The sequence below is a fragment of the Equus przewalskii genome, chromosome 28 (assembly GCF_037783145.1).
Source record: "Equus przewalskii isolate Varuska chromosome 28, EquPr2, whole genome shotgun sequence".
Lineage (NCBI taxonomy): Eukaryota > Metazoa > Chordata > Mammalia > Perissodactyla > Equidae > Equus > Equus przewalskii.
This window is the reverse complement of record NC_091858.1, coordinates 22,237,748-22,257,687: the sequence shown is the minus strand read 5'-3', so window position 1 is coordinate 22,257,687 and position 19,940 is coordinate 22,237,748. Positions and strand designations below refer to the sequence as shown.

At 38.3% G+C, this 19,940-nt stretch overlaps 1 long non-coding RNA gene across 1 annotated transcript; it reads right to left on the bottom strand.

Moving 5' to 3' along the window:
• Window positions 1-10,859: 10,859 nt before the first annotated feature.
• LOC139080066 (uncharacterized) lies at window positions 10,860-12,820 on the bottom strand. Its single transcript, XR_011534214.1, has 2 exons — window positions 12,691-12,820; window positions 10,860-12,016 (listed from the first exon to the last, which is right to left on the bottom strand). It is a non-coding gene; the product is annotated as an uncharacterized lncRNA (long non-coding RNA).
• Between the last annotated feature and the right edge of the window lie 7,120 nt (window positions 12,821-19,940).

Below are 19,940 nucleotides of genomic sequence, written 5' to 3'. Positions count from 1 at the left end.
TGGGTATAGAAGGAAAATACCTCAACATAATAAAGGTCATAAATGACAAGTCCACAGCAAATATCATTGTCAACAGAGAAAAACTAAAAGCTATTCCTCTAAGAACAGGAACCAGACAAGGATGCCCACTGTCACCACTCTTATTTAACAAGTATTGGAAGTCCTAGCCAGAGCAATCAGGCAAGAAAAAGAAACAAAAGGGATCCATATTGGAAAAGAAGTGAAACTGTCACTCTTTGCAGACAACATGATTTTATATCTAGAAAACCCTAAAGAATCCACTAAAAAACTTTTAGAAATAATAAATGAATACAGTCAAGTCACAGGATATAAAATCAACATACAAAAATCAGTTGCATTTCTATATACTAACAATGAAATAACGGAAAGAGAAATTAAGAATACAATCCCATTTACAATTGCAACAAAAAGAATAAAATACCTAGGAATAAACTTAACCAAGGAGGTGAAATATCTGTACACTGAAAACTATAAAACATTGTTGAAAGAAATGGAAGAAGACACAAAGAAATGGAAAGATATTCCATGCTCTTGGATTGGAAGAATTAACAGTCAAAATGTCCATACTTCATAAAGCAATCTATAGATTCAATACAATCCCACAACATTTTTCACAGAAGTAGAACAAAGAATCCTAAAATTTATATGGAGCAACAAAAGACCCTGAACAGTCAAAGGACTCCTGAGAAAAAAGAACAAAGCTGGAGGTATCACACACCCTAATTTCAAAATATACTACAAAGCTATAGTAACCAAAACAGCATGGGACTGGCACAAAAACAGACACACAGATCAATGGAACAGAATCAAGAGCCAAGAAATAAACCCACACATTTATGGACAGCTAATATTTGAGAGGGGAGCCAAGAGCATACAACGGAGAAAGGGGAGTCTCTTCAATAAATGGTGTTGGGAAAACTGGACAGCCACATGCAAAAGAATGAAAGTAGACCATTACCTTATACCATGCACAAAAATCAACTCAAAATGGATTAAAGACTTGAATGTAAGACCCGAAACCATGAAACTTCTAGAAGAAAACATAGGCAGTGCGGTCTTTGACATCAGTCTTAGCAACATATTTTCAAGTACCATGTCTGACTGGGCAAGCAAAACAAAAGAAAAAATGAACAAATGGGGCTACATCAAACTAAAAAGCTTCTGCACGGCAAAGGAAACCATCAACAAAATGAAAAGATGACCTAACAATTGGGAGAAGATATTTGCAAACCATATATCAGATAAGGGGTTAATATCCAAAATATACAAAGAACTCATACATCTCAACAACCAAAAAACCAACAACCCAATTAAAAAATAAGCAAAAGATCTAAACAGAGGTTTCTCCAAAGAAGATATACGGATGGCCAACAGGCATATGAAAAGATGTTCAACATCATTAGCTATTAGGGAAATGCAAATCAAAACTACAACAAGGTGTCACCTCACTCCAGTCAAAATGGCTATAATTAACAAGACAGGAAACAACAAGTGTTGGAGAGGGTGTGGAGAGAAGGGAACCGTCGTACACTGCTGGTGGGAGTGCAAACTGGTGCATCCACTATGGAAAGCAGTATGGAGTATCCGCAGAAAATTAAGAATAGATCTACCATATGATCCAGCTATCCCAGTGCTGGGTATTTATTCAAAGAACTTGAAAACACAATTGCATAAAGATACCTGCACCTCTATGTTCATTGCAGCATTATACACAATAGCCAAGACTTGGAAGCAACCTAGGTGCTCATCAAGGGACGAATGGATAAAGAAGATGTGGCATACATACATAATGGAATACTACTCAGCCATAAGAAATGATGAAATCCGGCCATTTGTGACAACATAGATGGACCTTGAGGATATTACGCCAAGTGAAATAAGTCAGAGGGAGAAAGTCAAACACGGTATGATCTCACTCATAAGCAGAAGATAAGAACAATGACAAAAAAACACATAGCAACAGAGATTCGATTGGTGGTTACCATAGGGGAAGGGGGAGGGGGGGAAGGCAAAAGGGGTGATTAGGCTCACATGTGGGGTGATGGACTATAATTAGTTTTTGGGTGGTGAACGTGATGTAATCTACACAGAATTCAAAATATATTACGATATACCTCTGAAAGCTATAGAATGTTATAATCCAACATTACTGCAATTAAAAAAATGCAACTACAACTAATAATAATAAAGTATTACTAATTTAGTGTGCTCTTCAATGATTTATAGAACATATGTAACAAATTTGATTCTTAACATTTTTGTAATAACTGATGATTCGTGTTTCTTTAGTGTGGTGGTTCTCCACGTGTGGTCCCTTGATCAGCAGGCTCTGCACCACACGGGAGGAGAAATGCTCCTCTTGGACTCCACCCCATATCTACTACTGAATCAGAAACTGGGAGTGGGAATCAGCAATCTGATGCACTCTGAATTTCAAGAACCACTGACCTTGAGTGTTTACAGGGAAGGCGGTGAAAAAATAGTATGAAAATTATTATTTTATGTGTTATAAAGTACAGTACAGGGAAGGACATTAGAAGCAACAGAAGTTGTGACTAGTTGTATGCATATTAGATACCAGTAATTTATTCAGGTGCTTAATAAGTTATATTAAAAGTGGTGACTGGAATGATTATTTTTGTTTCCAAGTGGCTATGGCAAACTTTTATTCTTGACCATAATTCCAAACGGCCAGAGTGTTAGTTAGATAATGTTGACAGAATGTGATGCTTACCATCTCCTGGAAAATTAGAAAAGTGAATACCTTTCATTACAGATCAATGAATAAAGATAAATGCTGAATTGAGACCTTAGACAGTTTAATCCTGGTCTTTTTGGGGGTTCAGGGAAGAGGAAATACTTAGACTCCTCTCTGCCTCCTGCCCTCCTCTCGGGAAGTAGCAGGAGCAGGAATGGCATCACAGTGACACCATTTTTGAGTGCTTAGTACGTACTGGACAGATGCCAACATTTTTCTTCACAATCTCTTACCATTAATAGGATAAAATTACCTTTCTGGCTGCTTCTGTTCTAGTTACTCACAAAATTATATTTCCCTTTATGTGCTGGTAAAACCCTCAGGCTAAGAATTTAGAGACTCGGAAGCTTGTAGAGACTATGCTGCTTCTGAAGCAGCTGTGTGCCACTGGGAAAATTACTTATGTTCTCTGGTCCTTAATTTTCTGATCAGCAAAACAGAGATTGGATGGTATGAACCTCTGGCATTTAAGATCCTGAACATTAGTGATCAAATGTAGATGGAACTTTAAAAGAAGAAAATGCCTCCAGGAAATTGGTCCCCCGCAAGTCAGGGAAACTCCAGAGCCTGCAGCATTCTCCGTCCCATCTCACCTTGGAGGACCTCGTGACTCACGACTTGTCTTGTCTTTTCTTCCTTCTTCGACAGCCTCTGGCCAGGCCACATCTCTTGGTCTGCATGCATCTGAACAGACCTTGCGAAGGAAACACATGGCAGAGAAGCAGCTGGCTGAGTGGCCGTCACCAGTGGGGGAGTGACTGGATTACCAGAGGGGCTCTGCTCTGCCTCCTGATTAGTGAGGAGTGGTGCAGATGGGCGGTCTTGGCCGGCCAAAAGAATGTTCTTTCGCATCTAGCCAATTCTCCGCGTTCTCCACAGAATGTGCCATGCTGGCTGCAACGATGACAGTAGATAACAAAGCCTCCAGCACACCCCTATCTCCTAATTGGAAAATTCCAGGGTTGTGGAGGGGAAACATGGTGCCGGGGTATATTCTCATCAGGCGACAGGCAGCTGAACATTCACAATTTGATGGAGAAAAATGGAATTATTTTATAGTCCAGTGGCCTCAAATTGTTATTCTACTCAGATCCTTATTGCTTGGCGCTCGTTAATTTAATAAGCAATCTGTATCAGTAGGACAGAAGACAAATAGGTTTTATAAGTGAAGATCTGAAAACCGAAGTGGTAATAACATAACTGAGCGCAGAGTTTTATTTATTTTTCTCAGTGTCAGACTGTAAATCTCTAACTTCTGTGCAAACGGACCGATACAGTCTTCTTCTGAAGGCCGTAATTGGAATGACAGAACTGTGCAGTCTCCATTGACTGGACTATTACGGAAACAGATTGGGGGCCGCAGTAATTTCATTTTTCCAAGAGTTCCTATTGGAACAGGTAAGCACAAACCTCAGGAAACTTCTGCAATACATCTCCTCACACTCTCTGCCTCCAACCATTGCTTCGGCTTCGGAAAAATCACTTTCCTAAAATAGCATTTAATTAAACAACGTCCATTGAACAACTTTGTCTTGAGCAATAACTACATTAATAAGAGTAAAACCTCAAAGAAGAACTCTTTGGCATCCTTTTCTTTGCAAAGGGCTCTGGGAGCCATGCCAGGAAAGTACAGTAAAATTTACTAGCCTAAAAGTTGTGTCCTTCCTTCCCCTCTTCGTGTATCTATCATCTAAGCCATTCTTTTTTAAAAATTTTTATTATTTTATTAGAAATTTGAGAGTCTAGCTTCAGTTTATTGGAAAACCGCCCTATGTTTTCAGGGTATGGTTCTGTTTCAATGGTGTAAGATTATAATCTCTTTGTAAAACCATCATCTCTCTTTGAAGTTGATTCCACACGTTTTCAGTGATCTATGTTTTCCAGATACTGATGCAAACCATCGCTACACTTCACAGGCCTCTCATCCCTGTCTTGCTACACTTCATTTGGTTTCTTCCTCTCTCTGAATCATAAGTCACAAGGAGGCAGGGCCATTTCCAAAATCAATTCCTGGCAGAAGAGAAAGGGCCTCCATGCATCAGGAAACCGTTTCAAAGGTTAACAGTTTATCCAAGGGCATTAATTAAACTTTCTTTCATAAATAAAGGCTCAGGGCTGTCAAAAGGTGGAGCGCATGAAGAGACGATTCCAAGGGTACAGCTTCCTTCACAAAAAAGAAATGAAGCTCTTCACAGACAAAGCCTATTAAGTACATTCACTTCCAGATTGTTAGATGTAACAAATGAGAGGGAGAGACAGACAACGGGAGAGCCCTTAATTCAAGGAACAAAGACGCCTTCTAAATTCTCTGGTGTTCCAGTTTGTCTCTGAGAAATTCAAAGAGCACTGAAGATGGGCGTAATTAAGCAAATGATTGATACCAAACCAAAAATGGCTTTTTAGGTTCATTTGATATCCATTTCCTTTAGGGAGAGTATCTGTTTATTCCTTTTAGCATTGATGCCTGCATATGAGATTAAAAATGACACAGCCTTTGTTAAACAGTTTAAAAGAATTGGAGAATTTTCTCTCCTAGGCTTTGACAGATGAGATCCTTTGCCAATTTATAAAAGGAGAAAAATGGAAAAATTATAGAAGAAACTATGTCACTGTAGTTAGGGAATTTTCATATTTAGGTCTGCTATCAGCATTTGACAAAATAATGTGAAAGGCAGGGAAATCAACAACCTGACTTTTGTTGTCACATGGGTGCTAAGCCATATCAAGATGAAGTGCAGGCATTGGAAAATTGTGAGGGAATGTTGGGCACATAGAGCCCTGAGCAGCTTATTCACCCCCGAGACTGTACAGTATCACATATTTCTTAGAGATGAATGAGAAACATGTCATAGATTAGATAGAAAGTACATGATGCAGAAAGAAAAATCAGCTTAAAATATATTTAATAAAAATTCAAAAGGTTGTTTAATTCAAGAGGTCTGTTTTTTTGTATTGAAATTATTTAACCTCATTTGAAGTGGAGACATGATAGCTGCTGAATCTTCCAAAGGGGAATTGACATGAGGGATAAGGGGCAGTCAATCCCTGAACCTCAGCTCCAGACTTTTCTTTTCAGTCAGGAGAACTCTTTCTAGGCATCTATTGCCAGGAGCTATCCATTTTCCCCTTTTTCTCGGACCTCTCCTATCTGTCTCAGTGGCTCGCAGCCCCCTGAAGATACAAATAATTGGGGGCCAAACAGAGGAAGCAAAAGGAGCGGATTATTTTCAGGGCGGATAGTGGCAGGGATGGCCAGGCCTGGATACTGGCAAAGTGGATGAAGGCCAGGGAGAAGCATGGAAGGGTCTGAACACTGGCCAGGTGCAAGTAACAGCATCACCCAGAATCCAAAGCTCCAGAGGCAAGGGTAGGCCTTGAGGTGCATCGGAATTAGAAGGAAATGAGAAGCAGCTTCTGGGACCCAGAGACTTGCTTCATTCCATCCTGAGGAGACAGGATTGGCTTAAAAACCCAGAACTAAGATGGATGAAGATTCTGTTACATGTAATCACATCATTTCCGAATCTTCTCCTCAGCGTAAGAGGAGGTAAGCATTATATGTAGGGCGCAATGCTACAATAGGGAGAAGTGTCTCATCCAAAACTAACCAGGGAAATGTAAACCTAGGGAGAAAGTGGGACTGAGGGCCATGTCAGACACTGGATTTCACAAACCAGAGGAGAGACTAGAATTGCGGAATCGATTGTGGAGACACACAAGTTAGATGAGGAATCCAAGAACCCAGAATTGCAATACATGAAGATAAAATTTCGACAAAATAGATGAGTCCCTGAAAATTTTGATCAAGAGAAGAAACACAGAAACATACAACATTACGAATGAAAAGGGGCCCATACTATAAACAAAAATTAAGAAGATAATAAGAATACTACCAAAAACTATATTCCTACAATTTTGTAATCTGAGATGAAACAAATTCCCAGAAAAATATAATTTGTGGAAATGATTTAAAGAGGGTTAAAAACTTGAATAATCCTGTAAGTATTAAAGGAATTAAATTAATCTTCAAATATTTAAATAAAATGAACAAGTAAAAATAAAAAATAGAAATCTTCAAATAAAACAGCAGAATCAGATTGTTTTACAGGTTAGTTTTACCAAATGTTCACATTGCAGAGTATCTTTTTTTTTAAATTTAACAAACGCTTCCTAATGGTTAGAAAAGAGGGAATATCCAACTCATTCTACAAGAGAAACATAATGTTTATATTAAAAGCCAAAAAATACATGTAAAAAGAAAAAACAGGTCAATTTTACTCATTAATATAGATACAAAAATCCTAAAAAAATTACATATATTAAAAAACTAGAAAATCAAACCAATGTGTATTAAAAAAGAGAATATACAAAGATAAGATTGGGTTTATCCTAAGTATGCAAAAGAGGATTTATATTGAAAAATGTAGTTCACATTAATAAGCATTTAGATAGTAAGTAAAATTAACATGGGCCATTAACATATTAAGACTCAGAGAAATCTTGCTATAAAAAAACCTACGTAAACTTGTTCAAGCTGGATTTTTCCAAAATTTACTTGAACACTGAATTATTGTTAAAGCTACCATGAAGAATTACTTCAATAAATATTTACTATCAAACATTTAAAAAATCAACATGACACAGAATCTTTGAGTCTTTTTTGTTTTTTTTTTTTTTTGAGGAGGATTAGCCTGGAACTAACTGCTGCCAATCCTCCTCTTTTTGCTGAGGAAGACTGGCCCTGAGCTAACATCCATGCCCATCTTCCTCTACTTTATATGTGGGACGCCTACCAGAGCATGGCACGCCAAGCAGTGCCATGTCCACACCTGGGATCTGAACCCCGGGCCGCCGAAGTGGAACATTCACACTTAACCGCTGCACCGCTGGGCCGTCCCCTTAAGAGTCTTTTAAGGTGGATGCTACATATATAATTTCTCTTTCAGAAAAACGTGGTGTAGTATATTGGAAGTGGCCCTGGGACAGGAGTCACAAGATGGAAACTGGGGCCTTTACATTGCTGCTAATGAGCTAAGAGACCTTTAGATTTATTTGCATCATAACTTTCTAACATACAAATTAAGAGGTTGGATTACATAATCTTTATAATGTGTTTCAACTACTTAGAATTTTGAGTTCTCTAGATTAGGAAAACATAATTTTTTACACTTATGATTTGTGCACCTTTTTGAGTTTGTTTGTTGTACTTTAACGAAACTTGCCAAATGAAAGCTCTTCTACTATTTTGATAAATTGTATAGTATCAGCTGTCTAATAAAAAGATAGTTCTAACAATTTCAGCTGCTAACAACCATGATCCAGAGCCCAAGAGGAGCTGCAGGGCATACCATTCTGAGTGCATGGCACTTGGGCATGGTCATTCTCTCGTGCCTACTTGGGCATGGGTGTGCTCACTCTAGGGTTATATGGATACTGCATTTTTTGATGGAGTACACAACTTGATATTCATGCTGATTTCATGATCAAACATAACACATCGTAACACTTTCCATTTAAAAATATCACCAATTTCTGTGTGAAATACATAGGCTCCTCCAATCGCCAATCTCACCTCAAACCTGAGCTCCGACCTCTCCCTGAGTGCCACTCTGGCCTACAGAATCGAATTTCTTCTGGCTTGAAGACTACCTGACAAAGAGTGGATACTAGATCAATGCCTTTAAAGGACTCAAGGGGTGATTATTAGAATCTTACATGCTATACTGGCTCCCTATACCCGTTCTTGAAGGCAGGACTTTTTTCTTCTTTTTTTAAAATTGTGGTGTCCCTAGTGCTCAAAACACATCTATGCCCACAGTGGGTCGATTAATAAAATAGTTACTGCAGCTGTTAAAGTGAATGACAAAGGCTGTTCAATGTAATACACTAGACACATATTAAAAACACATCATGTGTTACCATATGATATACGCATGCATTTTAAGTAAAGTTATGGAATTATGTATAATGCAAAGGATAAAAGTAATTGAAGACTTAGGCAAAGAGCAAGTGTGTGTAAGAAAATAAAAAAGAGTCTCTAAGGTGGCCCCCAACAACCTCACCGTTGATATCCATGCTTTTGTGCAATTCCTTCCCCTTGAGTGTAAGCTGGACCTAGTGACTTCCTTCTAATCAATAGAAGACACCAACAGTGATGGGACATCACCTCAGAGATTAGGTCACAAAAAGACATTGACTTGCATCCTGCTCTTTCTCCATTGTTCTCTCACTTGCTTTTTCAACCTGCTGTGCTCAGAGCTGCCCTATGGAAAGGCCCCCTTGGCAAGGAACTGAGGGAGGACACTGAGGACCCCAATCCAATAAGCTGTGAAGTGCTGGATGCCATCAGCAACCCCGCAGTGAGCTTGGATCCTCCCTTCATCAAGCCTTCAGATGAGAACACTGCCCTGGCCAAAATTGAATCACAAACTTATGAGAAACCTTGAGGCAGAGGCACTCAACCAGACTGCACCCACAGGAGCTGTGAGATAATAAATGTTTGTTGCTTTTAAACCCTAACGTTTTGGGTCATTTGTTATGCAACAATAGACAACTAATATAGTCAGGAATAAAATGAACACATTCAAATATATATTGGTATTGTGTGGTTGATATACAATTGCTAGAAGCAAACCAAAATCTTCTAAGTTAATGGAGAACCAAAGCAAAGAGAGACAACACCATTTATAAGAAACATAGTGTCTGGACAAGAAATACAACTCAATTGTTTAGGAGAATCATAGCTTTTCTTCATTTTGGAGCTGGAAGAAATGTTTCCCATTAGTCCTCTTAAGGTGATCCCTGGGGATGGACCAGGTGATATCTTTAACATCATCACCACAATGAATCAATGATCCATGAGCTCACTCTCAGTTTACATGTAACATCTTTCCATATATGTCAATGGTGCTCAAGCTTTACTTGTGAGTGTTTTTATAAGAGGCTACAAAACCAGTGTAAACACACATTATTCTGATGGTCAGGCTTGACCCTAGTATAAAATTTAGAATATGCAGTTATATGGACGAATGGATGAATTCCAGCTCTATTTTTAATAAGAATTGGAGAGCATAAATTTCAAGGTTGTAACCAAAAGTAAGAACTAAAAGGAAAGATATTTTTTGTTGCAATTTTAAAAGAAATCCATACATTAAAAAAAAATCAATCTGGCAGAGGGTAGAATCAAGGTTCTTTTATTAAAATTAAGTACAATATTTGATGCTTTTGTGATACCAACCTAGGCAAGGTACCACATCAGGAAGTAGTTCTTTTTTGTTGTTTGTTTTTGTTTTGTTTGTTTTTTCATATTTTGTTTATTTTATTGAGGTCACATTGGCTTATAACATGTAAATTTCGGGTGTACGTTATTATGTATCAGTTTCAGTAAAAGCTGTGTGTTCCCCACTAACAGTCTAGTTTTTACCCATCACTATATATGTGTGCCCCTTTACCCCTTTCACCTCGCCCTACCCACTTCTGCCCTGATGACCACTAACTTGTTCTCTTTGTCCATGTGTTTATCTTCCACATATGAGTGAAAGCATACGGTGTTTTTCTTTCTGTGACATTTCTCTTAACATAATACCCTCAAGGCCCATCCATGTTGTCACAAATGGCGTAATTTTATCTTTTTTTTATGGCTGAGTGGTATTCCATTGTATATATATACCACATCTCTTTTTTTTGACACTTTACTTTTCCTTTTTCTTCCCCCAAAGCCCCTCAGTACATAGTTGTGTGTTTTTAGTTGTGGGTCCTTCTAGTTGTGGCATGTGGGACACCGCCTCAGCATGGTCCGATGAACAGTACCATTTCTGCACCCAGGATCCTAACTGGCGAAACCCTGGGCCGCTGAAGCAGAGCGTGCGAACTTAATCACTCGGCCATGGGGCTGGCCCCTATTACAACATCTTCTTTATCCATTCATCCATTGATGGGCACCTGGGTTGCTTCCACGTCTTGGCTATTGGGAATAATGCTGCAACGAATGTAAGGGTGCATAAACTTTTTTGAATTGTTTATTTCATGTTCTTTGGATAAATACCCAGCAGTGGGATGGCTGGGTCATATGGTATTTCTATTTTTAATTTTTTGAGAAACCTCCATACTGTTTCATAGTGGCTGCACCAGTTTGCATTAAGAAGTAGTTCTTGAAAGTGAGGAAAAGTTGAGTAGCCCCTCCTCTGGCAGGTGTTCCAGCCAATGTCAACAACTAGTTATGATACACAGTCTTGTCTGTGAAGTACCATGGGTGCATGGATGGCCACCAAAGCTTTCTCGGCCCCATAGTGTCAGCGCAGTGAGTTCTCCCTGAAACTGCTCATTTTATCCTGACCTGGGACATTTCTATACAAGATGTTCACAAAGGGATACACCTTTCCCCTTTCCTTTCTAGTGGCATAAGTACCCTCAGAAAGACAATTTTTATTTTCTGCAACACCCACAAAAATTTTGAAACTGGAATCCTCATTCCATGTGCTGTTAAGGACTAGGTAATAATTTTTCAATTAAAAAGTTTTATTAAATCTGCTCTCCTTTCCTTTTAATCCCCTTTAGTTTTCTGCAAATATTATTCTTTCTGTCTAACCTATCTCCTTGATATATGTGATCTCCTGGAGTACTTCAAAAACAAACTTTCTGCTTCTGTAGCCTATTAGCAGAGCAAAACCTCATTTTCTACTCTGCCTTTTCCCCAATCTAACCAAAGGGGACAGAAAATCGTGGGGATTTATGGAGAGAGATTTGTCAGTCTTTTCTTATTTACTTGGACTGTGAGATAGAAATTGAATCTGGGGCACTCTCTTCAGGAGTGAGTTATTTGTTATCAAATAGGTTCGAGTTAGTGGATCAGACATGGATAAGGTGTTTCTGTTATAACCTTGTTAGGTGTGTTAGAGGGCTCTGAGTTCTAGAATAAGGATTTACTTTCTTGCCCAAATTTGGCTTTTATTTCTGAATACCTCATTTGAACACCCTTCTTCTGCTGGTGGTAAATGTCTTTTCACATAAAACTGAGCAATCATCTGAGACTGTTACTGCTGAATTGCTTATTGCAGCCATTTTAACAGACACAGCAAATGATCACATGATAGCCTCAGCAATTCTGATCATTATTGATTGAAAATGCATTCTACAAGAACCAATTAATAATGTTACGTCTGCTTTGCTGCTTGCCGAACTCACGTGACCCCGTTGAATGGTAATCGTGGCACTCCGGTGATGGAAGAATAATCAAACCTTAAAAGAAAAATGAAAACTATTTTAAACATGAATGTGGCATATGTTAATATAAATCAGTCATCCAAATTCCTTGCTTGACTCATCCAGTATTTAGGTAATGATTCCAGTCAGATATGGAAATGTTGAGGCCACCTGATATGACCCGAAATGTGACGAAGAACATTCATGTACGTGGAATAAAGGATTATCCAAAATAATTAAAATTCAACTGCAGCTACAGAATGAACATATTGCCTCCTATATTTCAGCACTGTTATATTTCTTCTTTTTATGGACTTGTTATTTAGTGACTAATCTGGATATTCAGTAATTTGTGGTAGAGCTCCTCATCATTAGTATGAGTTAACAAAACAGTTCTGTTGTCCTTAATAATTAGTTTGAATAGAAAATGAGGGAAAGACAACACATTTTGAAGGCCGCCCAACACTGCCTTTATATTTCTTTAATGTTTGTTAGCTAAATATGGAATTTTAATTTCCTCCCTAATTATCGAAGAATCTTTTGCTAAATGGGCATTTCCCCCAGGCACAATTGCTTATTTTCACCTCACTTTTTCTGAAATGTGTTATTTATGAACTTTCACAGTAGTTCACAAGCATTTCTGTGGCAAAGAAGTAAAAATTAACCAATATTAAACAGCAACGGAGGGTATTAAGTTTTCCACTGGGTACCTTCAATGATTTTATCTCGTTTGGTCCTCTCGATAGCCCTTCAAAAATGGGTCTAAGGGACCGTGTTTTGCAAGGAGAAAACAGCCTCGTTGAAGTTGTGACTTCTTCAGCATCCCATGTCTAGATGGATAAACTGAGATTCCAACTTAGGTCACATTCTAACGCCCACGATCATTGTGACAGAGCAGCACATTGTTTTGTTTATCCTGAATTGGCTTAGATTTGGCCATCTCAGCATTTCTTCTCAGTTTCCAGTTGGTGTGGGATAACTAATATTTCTTCTACCTTTACCTTATCATGGAGATGAGAGATATTTAAGCTCATATGCCTTTATCTCCCCTAGACTTTGCATTCTCTGGAAACCAGTTCCGTAGTAACCAAAATTCTTCTTATGTTAATATCAATGAGCATTTTTAACCCAAGTAGAACATCTGAAATTTGACTTAAAACTGTCTCTACAGTGTGTGTCTACAATCCAAATGGTTCTAACAAGCAAAGACTTCTCATTTTGGTCAAATTCTGCATTGCCAGCACAACAATGATGACTGTAATAATGGCAGCTACACCTTACTGATCATGAATGTATTCTACTCTTTCGTCTACTCAAAAGCATTGCTGGGTAGGTTGTGATTATCTAGATTTTTCAAATGAGAAAAATGTGATATGTCCTGGTTAAGTGGCCAGTGTTAATCTAATATTTTAAAACTTGCCCATCATTGCTTAACGTTTTCTGTTTTCCTGTATTATTATATGTAGTACTCTCTCCTAAGATTGGCCTTTGGTGTTGTATTTATTGTGTTAAGAATTGTTTGTTTGTTCTACTAATAATTCTACCAAGAATTATTATAGTGACTGCTGAAATGATTTTGAAATCAGTAGTAATTCTTTACACGAAAAGAATTTTGAAAATCCACAATCCTTCATCAACATCCTACTAAGAAATTGAGATAAGGAAGATCTCAGTCTTGCTAGTCACGCAAAGGGAAACAGACCCTTAGGCTTCATAATCTATCGTTCCCTTTGCGGTTCCTGCTGCATACCTTGAGAGGGTCCTTTCTGGATTCCCTGACAAGTATTGCTCAGAAAATGTTTTCCGGGTAGTTCTGTGTCCTCCACAAATCCCACACACTAGCCAGCACACTATGGTGCCGCTCACATGGATAACCAACTCTGAGGAGAATGATGTGTGAACTTAGATGAAAACAAATGAAAATGCCATCTGCTTTGTGGTTAGATTAATCTCACTATGATCAACCATCACGTATGGGGATCTATCTATAGCTTTAAAAGGTGACCTCGATTCAGCCCAAGTATTGATGATGACAAGTCTATAAACAGACAAAGCTTACTCCAAATTGCCATTTACCATTGAAAAATCTTGAAAATGGAATGTTATCTGAAGACTTATTTGAGATGGCTAAACATAATACTTTAGATACAGAAGGTACTCATAGCCAGTGATCTTCCAAGACTTCAATTGCACAATGCCAATTTCTACACAAATTTATCCATTTTACCCATGCATGAATTTTAAGTAAATTATTAAACATATACAACAAAAGAAAGTAAAAATTATGGAGTAAAATACATTCTTCCCATGCTCTATTGGAGCAGGTTTTGGGACCTCTCTTCCTTTCCAGTAGAGAGACCGTTGCCTAATCTGAACTTTTGCCTCCACAAATTAACTTATAGAGCTTACATAGAGCTTAAATATAAAAGCCATAATTCGGTATTTTTAGTTCTAATCTTACCATGTTAGGTAAACTGTCGGTTTTCCCTATGAAAGTAAGGAGATAAGCCTTTTATTTTAGATTCCCCAAACTGTGATATAAATTTGATTGAAGCAAAAATGTCCTTATTAATACCATGCATCACCCATACAAGTTCTGTTGAATGTGTACTATGCCCTTCTCAAAGAGATGAACCAGCCAGAAGTTGGGAAAAAGAAAGGTACATGAATGATATTTCTTTGCCAGTTCATATTGCCCACTTCTAAATCGTATCCTCTTGTCTTCTGCTGCAAGAACGAAAGGGGAGAGAGAAATTCAGGAAGCAAGGAAACTGCAAAAATTGGAAGGAAAAGAACAGAGAAAGAGGAGAAGAGAGAGGAATGAAAACAGATGAGGACACTTGTGAGGACACTGTAAGGACATTATTTATTCTCAGGTAGGGCAAAGTGGAAGCCAATTAGGCCACCAGAGACCCAGAATGCCTCTTCCTTACCTTTAGCAACGTTTAATGAGCTGATGGCTTTTTCTTAGCTCAGTGGGGAAGCCAGTTGTGTCAGTTGCCCAAACTGCTATTGAAAACTATTTCCCGGAGGAATCTGGAACACGTCTCTATTTGAAGAGCTTCATAACTGCGACAGTGACAAATATTCCTTGCAGGACATTGAGAGACGGTGGAAAACTGAAAATTCAGGGTTTTGTGGTTCACCCACTGCAGAATATACACCTATTGATTTTTCTTTTCTTCTAAGAAAATGTCCCTATGATACGTTCTGCCTGCAAAATTGGAAAGTGTGGCTCTTTTAGTTTACTTTAGTTTTTGATTTGATTTGATTTAGTTTCCCAAGGAAGACTGATCCATGGATTCCACTGGAGATTAATAGTTTTCACACCAAGTGTAAAGTTCCTATAAATTATCTTGGATTTAAGACTATTGGCATTTCTGACACATGAATGATATAAACATTCCAAGGAGGATTTATGCTTTTCTTCCTCCCAAGTTTCAGAGAGAAAACAATTACCAAGAGCTAGGAAATGGTAATAATAAACTTTACTATATATACATATTTTGGGATATTTTACATATGCCTTTTGCTGAGGAAGATTGGCCCTGAGCTCACATCTGTTGCCAATCTTCCTCCTTTGTTTTTCTTCCTCCCCAAAGCCCCAGTACCTAGTTGCATATCCTAGTTGTAGGTCATTCTAGTTCCTCTATGTGGGATGCCACCACAGCATAGCTTGATAAGTGGTGTGTAGGTCTGCGCCCAGGATCTGAACTGGCGAACCCCAGGCCATTGAAGCAGAGCACACAAATTTAACCACATAGCCATGAGGCTGGCCCCCCGCTATGTTTTTAATGACAATTTTTTTCTCATTTTCATTAAAGGAGAATAAACCTCATGAAAATGATCCATATATTGATGCTATTCACATCTTTATCATCATCATTATCACGAGTTATTTTGTGAGGCAAATTTAACTATTTATCTATCATCTTTCCATATCTATAGCTACATATATATAGATATATAGAGAGAGATGCCTATGTTATTCTTAGTCCCTTTTTTGGTGGTTGAAAAAAATCAACAAAAATTAATTTTCTTGTATTTTAAGTACAGTTTTTAATGTATCACAAATATATTTGATAAATATTAATTTTAAACATGTGATTTCTGGCCTATGAAAATCATCTTTTGATAGCTGTTTTTAAATGTCTATTCTCTTGATGCCAATTGAGATCTAAATGAGAAAATAAACCAAAAAAAATCTAGAATAGTTATCTCAAGACAAGTATTTACAGCCCTTTAAATCATTATCTACATGAAGAATTGCCCAGAAAGGAGCAGCAGCCACTGAATGTAAAGTAAGGGGTTTCTGCAGTGGTTACATTTTACAATTCCCCTTTGACGCCTGTCTAACTCCTAGTGTGAAATAACTTTTGGCTCTTTATTAGCTAACTTGAGTATATTTTGTGATCTAATGAAGTAAATTCTCCTAGGAGTTTAGGATCCAGAAACTATTCTTGGTACTTTGAAATCTCTTTGGAGCGATATATGGTTATTTCATCCAGGATTACACTTTTTAAAAGGGGAATGCTACCAAGTTAACTTTTCTAAGTGTGCCAGAGAGAATGAAAGCTAACTCAGGAAAGTGACAAGAAGCTTGGAAAAAGTGATTTTATTTTAATCCTAGGTCTTCTTAAATAATTTTTAGAACAACCTTGGAAAAATCATTTAACATCTTTTCCCTTATTCATGAAACAGAGTAGCATTGTACTTATTTTACAGCACAAGAATTTTTGTGAGACTCAAAAATGTTGATACTATAAATCAGGATGAAAATAAAAACTGTCTCATGTTTTATACCTTAAAAAGTTAGAATTTGTTGAAAATTAAGTAGTTTTTAGTTTCTTCTCCTTTGTATTACATGGGGATTTGTGGTTACAAAAAAAATCATAAACTTTTAGAACTGGAAAGACCTTAGAAATAATCTATTTTACAAAGAGGAAATTAGGAGCAAAATAAGCAAAATGTCATTCCCCAATCCATACGGAGAGTTGAAATGTAGTCTGTATAAGGTTGTTGACTTCCAACTGAATTTACCCTTTTTAGTTGAAATAAGATTGAAAATCATAAGCACGCACCACATGCCTTTTCTGAGCACATGCTACCCCTACCTTATGATTTGGAGTTTGGCATGATAGAATCTTCCATGTTCCTAGGTGATGATGCCTTCCTGGCAGTAGTCTGTTGGTCTAAGAATATAGATGATGGTGATGATGATGATAAAAATAGCCATCACTTCTTCAGTGCTTACCACAAGCCATACACTCTTTGAAGCCCTTCAGATGCGTAAGTTTGTTTAATCCTCACAACGCTTTGGCATACCTACTACATTATCTCCATTTTCCGAATGGAGAGACTGAAATAGAGAGGTTAAGAACTTTATCAAAGATCACACATTTGGTAAGGGGCAGAGCTGTCATTCAGATGGCTCCAGAGTCTGTGCACTCTATAGGAAGACACTAAGTTAGGGCAGTCACGGTCCAAACTCCTTACACGGTGGACCTCAAAGCAGTATTGGAAAGAAACATATGTAATATTCAGAAGTGCTTAGTGCTTTCTTATTTTTTCTCTTGTTTTCATTCATTTAACCTGTATTCACGACCACCTCCTCTGGGCCTGGCTCCAGGTTCTGAGGCTCACAGGTAGTGAACAAAAACTAAACATGAACCCCAACCCAACAGAACTTACATTCTCACAGAGAGAAGCAGAAAATAAAGAAACGAACGAACAAGTGCTTATACAACAGAGCGCTATAAGTGCTCTGAAGGAAAGCGTGGGATGCAGTGCCCGAGATCCCTCCTTTGGGAGGAGACGTGGAGGCTGAAGACTGAATGATGAGACAAGCCAGCCATGTAAAGATTTAGGGCAGGAGTGTTCTTGGCCCAAGGAGCAGCTATGGTGAAGGCATGTGGCAAAAAGACACTTGTTGCGCTGGAGGAACAGAAAGCTGGCCTCTGTGGCTGTGCATGAAGGAGCCGGCTGGAAGGAGAATAGGGAGATGAATATGGAGAGGTAGGCTGGGCCAACAAATTTGGATTGTCCTGTGACTGGAAGTCGCTGGAGGGTTTGAAGTAGGAGAAACGTGATTTGATCCTATGTTCTAAAACAGAGATCGGCAAACCTTTTCTGTAAAGGACCAGATGGTAGCTATTTTAGGCTCTGTGAATTCTATTGTGTGGACTCCATGGTGACTACTCAGCTCTGTAGCTGTGGTGTGAAAGTAGCCAGGGGTGATACATAAACGACTGGGTATGGCTGTGTTCCAGTAAAATGTCACGTACAAAATAGTTTGCTTCCCTCTACTAAGAGCTCACCCTGACTGTCATATGGGTATGATGAAGATTTGATAATTATAAAGAATCAGAATCCCCTCTGTAGTTCACACAGGCATTCCCTCAGGGTGGGGTCATGTTCAAAGAAATGCCAATCCCACCGCAAAACGTACTTGTAAATGTTTGCAGAGGTGCCTCAAAAAATGCCAGGAAGATTTTCATTTATGATCAACAAGCTGTCCTGAAAATCCTCGTTTATCGTTGTTTTTCACTCAGATTTTTCTTCCTTTCTCCAAATTTCTTCAAACTCACCACATCCAGCCCTCACTCACTCTGCTCTTTTCTCCCATTAATTCTTCGGAATCTACTATTTCTTTTTGTGCCAAGAGTTTTCAGTGTTCATTGACCCTCCCACTTTTTAAATTTTCCGTAATCTTCAACATGTCTACTTTTCCTCCTTTCCTATTTTAATTTACATTGACTATAACTCTCATTAATCCCTTGTAAACAACCTTAACTTCCTTGCTACTCTTCACCAATGTTGTTTTCACTAGCCAAATTCCAAACTTGGTTAAACCCAACTATTTGTGTATTAAAAGTCACAAGAAAATGACGTGCAAACTGGCTTCCTGAGCTCAGTCTAAACCCACGCCGACGCCTCTCACCCGATGGTCTACGTCCCCCTGACGCTGGCACCTTTCCCTTTGTGGTTTGCTTGTTCACTTTAGAAACAGCAATTTTATGCCCTTTCATCTCTCTTCTACCTCCAATATCCCCTCATAGTTAAAAATTCTAGCTAATGACATTGTCACATATTTTATTGAGAAAATAGAAATTCTCAGAAGGAAGCTTTCTCTTTTTCCCACCAGCAAATCCACCTGGACACTTCTATCTCTATACACACGCTCTACCTTCCCTTCCCTCCTGTGACTGTGGGTGAAGGGCTCCAGCTCCCACAAAGGCGATGCCTTCGCTGGCCTTCTGGATCCCATCCTCCTTCACTTCTTAGAATTTTAGCTGACAAATGATGCCCCTTTTTTTGCACTTCAATTTCTCTTCTAGATTATTATCCTCTTGCATTAATATTTCACATCTTAAGAAAACCCTCTCTTAAGCACACTGACACACATCTTCCTACGGCTAGTGTTCTATTTCTCCTATTCTTCATTCTATGTTTTCTTTACAACCCACTCCCTTTGGGCTTCCATTACCATCAATCTACTGAAACTCTCCTTGTTGAGTCCACCAATGACCTTCCCGTTATTCAATCCAATGGTAGCTTCTCTGATGTTGTCAAACTTTATCTCTCAGAAGTATTTAACATCATTCGTCACTCCCTTCTTGAAAATGTTCTTTTCTATGACATCACAGTTTCACGGTTTCCTGTTTCTTCACTGACAACTGTGTTCTTCGATGTCTAAACTGTTGTCTTTTCCTTCTATGCTTGGCACCTTAATATTTGGGTCTCAGAGTTTAGTGCTAGGCCCTCTACATATCAGTATCCAAAATTTCTCCCTGGCATATCCCATCCATCACTGAGGTTTCAATACTAACTATATGTTCATGACTCCAACATCTAAATCTTCAGCCCAACCTTTCCAGACTCATGTGATCACCTACCTATTTGACATTGCTCCCTAGATGTCTAATAGAGAGCTCAAATTTAGCATCACCAAAAGGAAACT